This window comes from Sphaeramia orbicularis, chromosome 24, assembly GCF_902148855.1.
Source record: "Sphaeramia orbicularis chromosome 24, fSphaOr1.1, whole genome shotgun sequence".
Taxonomy (NCBI): domain Eukaryota; kingdom Metazoa; phylum Chordata; class Actinopteri; order Kurtiformes; family Apogonidae; genus Sphaeramia; species Sphaeramia orbicularis.
In genome coordinates this window covers 22283647-22290953 of record NC_043979.1, presented here as the reverse complement: position 1 = coordinate 22290953, position 7307 = coordinate 22283647, and positions in this window count along the sequence as shown.

Sequence of the window (7307 nt, the reverse complement as noted above, 5' to 3'; positions counted from 1 at the left end):
CCCCATATCACCACAAAATAGTTGAGATATGGTAGAACAAGAGAACACAGTCTGAACACAGAGACTGAGAATTGCATATGTGTGGTCATTATAACTTTAATAAACCAACAAACCTGAGAACGTTTGTATAGTACTGTACATCTTTACAAAAAAGAAAAGATTATCCATAAAAGGTGAGTGCAGATTTAGTGAATAGTTTTTTGTGTTTGCATGTGAGAACAAATAAGAAGCCCGTAATTAACACAAGAAACAAACATATAAATGGCATATTAGATGGGAACTGCTGTTGGAAAACCATCATTTCTGAAGAACAGGAGGAACCAATGTTAGATAAAGGCTGTGGTGTGTTCAGAGAAGAAACCACTGGGAGTGTTTGAAGCAGAGTTACATGATCCACTTTTGTCTGCGGTTTGAATATAGTCAAAGTATCTCACACTTTGGTCAAGTAAGAAATTGAAGATGAGTTATACTTGCCCGCGGTACCTGACCTTGACTCTGGAAATGGTTCAAGACAATTTCAGTGGCACTGTAATTTATTTCAGTGTTGAAAGTGCACATAAATTTACTGGGGGATCTTTATAATGGGCTGAACTGTGTGTTGTGTTTTAACAAAGGCTAGTCCAGTGCACCAGCGCTTAAGAACTTTTCGAGGTGATGTTGACTTTCCACTCATACTTTGTCATAAATTCACAAAATACCATCTTTTGTTCTCCAAACCTTTATGTTCCGACTTGTGGGTAGTGTGTGATGTAGTCAAACAGGGGGAGCTTGTGTTTTTTCAGGGTGTTTAAAAAGGCAACACAAAAGTAAGAGGTCTGTTGAATAGGACTCGCTGTGCCCTGCCCCCCAACTTGAAGTAGAGATGGAGGGTGTTGTAGAAGCTGTAGTTAACGGTTAAAGGATGATAAATAGACATGCAGGCAAAATTTTGCAGTATTTCACTAATTTTTGGTTTGCATATCTATATGTCTACATTTAAATTCTACTCTGATATAATGTGCTGACTATTCTGTTTCTTCTCATCTCTCTGCAGTGTTTCCATCTGTTCATCTCCAAAACACGAGTTCACCCCTCGCCCTCTGTTCCGATTTGTAATTGACCAATTTAGTAACTAGTGTTTGCACCTGTGAGTCATCACTGTGGCCAATTGATCATTTCACTTCAGCGTGTTGAAGGACAATGCTTACCGCATGAGCACGAGAGAGATTTTAGTCATAAAGATTGAGCCAAATGTAGCGTATATTGTGCAGCATGTTGACAAAAAACTGTGGTTCAGAATTGCCATCTGAGTGAAAGGCGGAAAATGTGCTGAGAATGAGTTTCAAGGGTTTGGGACATGGGTGTCAGGTTTTAGTCATTTTGTCAGGCTCAGGTGTTAGCATATAAACAGTTCAGACGGAAGTGTATTAAAATTATAGAAACAATATCAAACACATATAAACATACTTTGACACATGTTCACAATACAACATTTGTCAATTTCTTGCTCCGATGCATGATTAAACATGATTTGTGGACAGAAATCTCCTTTAAGAGGGAGACAAAAATCTCTACACTGCAAGAATTTGCTGATCAACATATAGACATGCAACAGTTTTTCCTTGCTCTTGCCTGCCAATAAGTACATTGACCAGTATCGGTAATTGATATGTGGACCTGTGCTTCTTAGATCAATACGTGCCGTGATGACCATCCTTCATTAGAGTGTGAAACAGTCAATCATGCATGTCGGGCATCTGTCTATAAGTCATTCCTTTATTATTGCTTTGCTGTCTGTATAACCACAGATGCAGAAATAAAAATGGCTGTTTTTCTCTTTTCATTTATCTGTCCTTTTCTCTGTTCGCATAACCTACACCTCCTAATTCTTATGTATAGATACGTTTATATTGTATGAAGCTAAAAATCCATCGAGATAAGCATGTTTAACTTAAAAACAGCAGTAAAAGTGTTGTCACTAAAAGATAACAACGAGCCTTAAAGCTGCAGGTAAAATATCAGAATATTAAAACACACCTTCCCTCTGCAGTTCTCTCCTGTCTGTCCAAATCAAAAGACTAAATATACTGTTGCCCATACAGTTAGAATATTTTTGTTTTCAGACACAATCCCCTTTTTATTGCTATTTATACACATCAGTAATCACCTTTGACCAGGTTCAGTGATTACATAGAGTTCCAGTTACATTTATCTGTCAAGAATAAATCACATCATCACAGTCCTTTCATTAAAAGAGGTAAAACTATTTTACCCCAACTTTATTTGCAACAGTGTATTAATATAGATGATATGACTTTTGCAAAGCCAATATGTCAACACACATAGTAGAGCAGCAGAGTCCTGTCTGCTTGAATCTGAGCAGCATTCAGTAAAAAATAAGGTAAATCACACATTGAAGTAAATACACAAAAGGGTATTTAGCCAAAATCTCCCATCACAAGGAAATTTTTTGACAACCTGTAGTCACGAGGACATGCAGAAATTTACTTTCCCCTAAAGACCACTTGAATTTTAATATATTGAAAGGTAATTCTCAAAAATATTAATATAAATATTTCTATTCTTTAACAGATGTTGCATTTTCTCCTCATGTCTGCATGGGTTCTCTCCAGGCCCTCCACCTTCCTCACACCATCCAAAATCATGCAGCTTAATGGGTTAATTGGTCAGTCTAAATCACCCATATGTGTAAACGTGACAATGAATGGTTGTTTGTCTGTACATGTCAGCCCTGCAATGAATTGACAACACATCCACGGTGTATCCTGACAACCCTCTCATGGACAAAACACTCCAGAAAATAAATGAATGAACTGATCTCAGTGTTAAAATATGAAAAAGTATTTGTTATTCCTCAGCTGGGATATTATACAGGCTATTGTTTTACCTTCTCACCAGTTAAATCTAGCACAATAATAGCTAGAATATCTTACCAAGGCTAAAGTAAATATGTTTTTCTTAAAATAAGATTACAGTACAAAGGCATACTTGACAAGATTCACAAAGGGAAAAGCTAATTTCCCAGAAACAAGATTTTACTTGCTTGAAATTTCTTTTATGCAGTGTGAAGCACATTTATGAGCTTCACTAACACTCTGCCCATTGAAGTCTCAATCTCCCATCTACGCTGATTGTCTATCTACACAGATACAACCGGATATGTCACCACTGAAGGCCTATAGAGTACTCTTCGTATCGACTACCATAGCACGGTTGCCCATTGTGTATCCATTTGCATGGATAGCTGTAGATTTATCTGTACTGTAGGCCACAGTGCAGACTTGTGTATGGACATGTATGGAGATTTACTCCTGTTTTAACCCCAGGGTTAGCCATCAGTATTGATTGGAACAGACTTAGCCAGATTTTAATCCCTGCTTGGCCCAGGACTATCGATCAGGGCGCTGAGCTTTCAAGTGGGTTTAACGACCTACCTGCCCCCTCTCCCGCCTCTCACTCTCCTCTTCATGATGCGCTCTTTTTCTTCTTTACTTACTTGGAAAGGAAAGAAAGACAGGTTTGTTATTACCCACCAAAGCAGAAGTGACATGAGGTGTTTAGCATGTACCCGCTCCATCGCTAACACCTCCACCACCAAACCATTACAGTAGGTTGTGACAGCAAGCTGCCTCTAATATATGACTGCACTCATGCTTCGTCTATCTGGAGTTTGTGTAGGACATTATAAAACAGCAGACGAGATGAATCTGTGCTCCACGACAGCAATGTCACGGTAAAAATACCTGCTGCTGAATTATGAGCACTCACCTAGAGGTAGGAGCGTCCCTTTATGTCTTTATGGGTTTTCTGAAGACAGTTATATGGGACAACATAGGAAGTCTTATAGGAGCCCTGGTGCCTTGGGAGTTGGGGAGTGTTCTGAATTTATAGTTTCATAGATGGTCACCACTCCGATTGGTCCAATATTGTAACGCTGGAAATGGCAAACTTCAGCTTTAAAGATGTTTGAGGGTTTTTCTATGTGTGTTCGTGTGTGCCGTTGCTTCCAAACCCTACGTAGAAATATGAATTTGAGTGAATATCAGCTTGTGGAAACATTTGTCACTGTGTGTGTGTGTGTGTGTGTGTGTGTGTGTGTGTGTGTGTGTGTGTGTGTGTGTGTGTGTGTGTGAGTGTGTGAAGGATGGTTACTGTGCATGGCGTTTCTCCTCCATTTGTCCTCCCAGAGGCAGATCAGGCGAAGGGGAAATAAATTGGAGAAAGAGAATAAATCAATGCTAAACTGAGCACCAGTGAGACCTCCTAACCCTGACACTGTTTCACACACACATACACACACACACAAATAAATGCACACAAAATGTGAAACGTGTCCAGGGAAAATGCCTCATATATACATATAAAACTAGACACACACATACATACATATGATGCAGGAGAAAACACGACACCTACTCTTTCAGTCTTAGAAAGAAAGTCGTACATGAGTAAGTACATGATGTGTTCTGATGGAGATGGACACCAACAACAAGACATCCTGACATAAGTCCAGATCCAAACTACACTGTACAGAACTAAGACTATACTGTTCAGGCTACAGATGGAGCCTAGCTATGGTAGTTGAGGGGCAGAGGGAGTGTATAGATTGGGATTATGGGGGAGCATTGGGAAAAGGCTCTTCAGTGTGTTTTCTATTCAACCTAAGTCCTCTAAGACCTCCTCATCACTTCTGAGAGCAGCAAGCTGAGATCTGATCTAATGCTGAGTGCCACATGTGTGTATTTGTGTGTGTGTGTGTGTGTGTGTGTGTGTGTGTGTGTGTGTGTGTGCGTGCACATGTGAGAGACACAACACTTTGATGAGAGCCTTTTTGGGCTGTGTGTGTATGTGTGTGTAATGAACAAGTCCGGAGTGTGTATGTGTGTGAGTATGAGCTTATGTTTAGGGGTAATGAAGGAGTCCAGGTTCTGTATATTTCTGTTTCATGTTCGTGCATTCTCCCTCATCCCTGAAGGGCTGTTTGGGGTATTCTGTGCAGGTTTTGCTCACGGGGGGAGGTGGGTTCTCGGGGTCTTGCATTCAGATGTAATTAGCCCAGACAATGGCCTGGTTAAAGCTGGAATCCTCCAAGTCCCCTCTCCCTTTGATTGTGTGGGCCAGCTGTGGAGGAATGGCCATTATCTCCCTGCGTCCGGCAGCATAAAGAAGCCCCCCTGCCCCAGTTACCCCTACTAAGGGTTCCCACAGGGGGAGGGACATGGGTCGGTCACGCACTGGTCTGGAAAGTGAAAGCAGACAGAATACAGGCGAACACTGGTTCGCTTGCAAACATTCACTCTCATAAAAAGCTTCACCTGGCACTTGAACCATTCTCTTTTCAAACTAATGTGGGAGAGAGGGTGGCAGTATTTACACAAGAGCAGAAAAGTGGCTTTTCACATCTGGATTTCAGGAGTGCTCGCCAGGTTTTGGGGACACACTTGTGGAAGAATTTTTAAGCCAAAAAGAAAATCTGAATTCCATGTGTAAAAAGCTCTAGATACCTTTATTTTATAGGTGTATACCAGACGCATGTGTTTGTTTTTGTTGAGTCTGTGTGCGTTTCAATCATAAATATCTCATAGAGGGTTCTGGCTGCGCACAGGGACACTTAGGCCCATTAGACTTGCCAAGAAATTGAATCTTTACAGCACTGGGGCCATATAATTACTGTTAATTTAACGCTCAGATTCTCCATCATTAACTCTCACTCTTGAATACAGAACGAAGGACAGCGAAACAGAGACAGTATGTGTATGTTACCGCTGCCTGTGTTGACAGCATACCCAGGCCTTTGACTGAATTAACAGCGACCTCTTCGTCTTGTAAGAACAGGACTCGCATCGTTTATGCGTTATTAAGTCCTGTAATTGGGCAGCCAGTAGTTTGCATATTAGTCTATTAGGGTAATATGTTTTGCCTCTCTCAACACACGGTTTTCCAGAGCCCCTGGCGACACATTTGGTAATTCTCAGAATTACCCCCTAATCATAAACCAGTGTTCTTTCGATCTCTATAATTCAGTGTACGTCAGGTTAGCTTTATCAGATTCAAAGTGTTTATTGATTAACCTATCACTTCCTATGCAGATTTCATTTTTTACTTTAGTCTTTAATTAAGACTATAAGGCAAATTTTATTGCATTTGTGTATAATTCTTACTTTCAGTTCACATATTTCACTGGTGCCCATAATGTTTCATGGCATGGCTGTTTGAAGGTGAAACTTGGATAGTTTTTGTCCTTTGTGGTTGCTTTAACCTCTTAATAGCTGTTATGTTTTACAGCTAGTGTCCCACTTTGCGCCAATAAAATCACATCTCCTAAACGCTAGTAGTTGCCAAAGTAGGTCCAGGGACCCCCCAGGGGTCTGGAAGGGTTTCAGGGGGGCTCAGAAAAATGAGAATTAGTTTAATTTCAATATTATTGCATTCATTTAGATATAGAACCACCACATAATCCAAAATGAGTGCTTTGATGAGGTTTTCTTATTGTCAGTGTTACTTTCCGACCAACAGTGCCAGGACTGCAAAATTATATTATCAGATGGGTTTACGCATTTTAGGTCCTTTTTTGATGAAAGCATTTACAGCTTTGGTAAAAGCTGTAAAACCACTGGTTAAACAGTGTTGTTAAACAGTAACTGAGTTGAGAATCTAAATTAATTCAATTGTAGTGTTACATTTACTGAGGAAATATATGATTAAAATTAGGTTATTAATCAAAACGTCAATGATTACATGTATTTGTTTTCAGAAATCGCCTTTTATGACCCTAGATTCAAATTTGTCTTTACTGTAATAAGTGTTTTCTGTTTGTGGTCAGCTTTAAATTCAACACATTCCTGTTTAATTAATGTTGATGGACTTCTGATAAAAGTAATTAGTGTTAAGTACTGCTGAGAGAATTAAAGTGTCTGCTGTAAAATTATGTTTTAGAACTTTTCAGCTGTATTTCACAATCACAGTTTAATGAAATGTAATATTTGATGTCATGAATGAATGAATTAAAAACGCTATATTTTAAGGGGGCAACTAATGATTTATAATCTTACATTTCAGAAATTCTTAATTGAAATTGTTTAGTATCATCGGGTCAAAGTAAAAGTAAAACTATTTTTATGCTTTATTGAAGCATATTTTTGTTTTTAAAACCTAAGAATACTTTCAAGCCATCACAGTTTTATTGAGCTGAGCTGTAATAAATTATTTTCTCCTGCAGATATTGAAATTCAAGTCTTACTTTGGCAGGTTTGGGAAAACCAAACCTCGCGTGGCAGTGTGAGTGCATCCATCTCAAAGTTTACCCA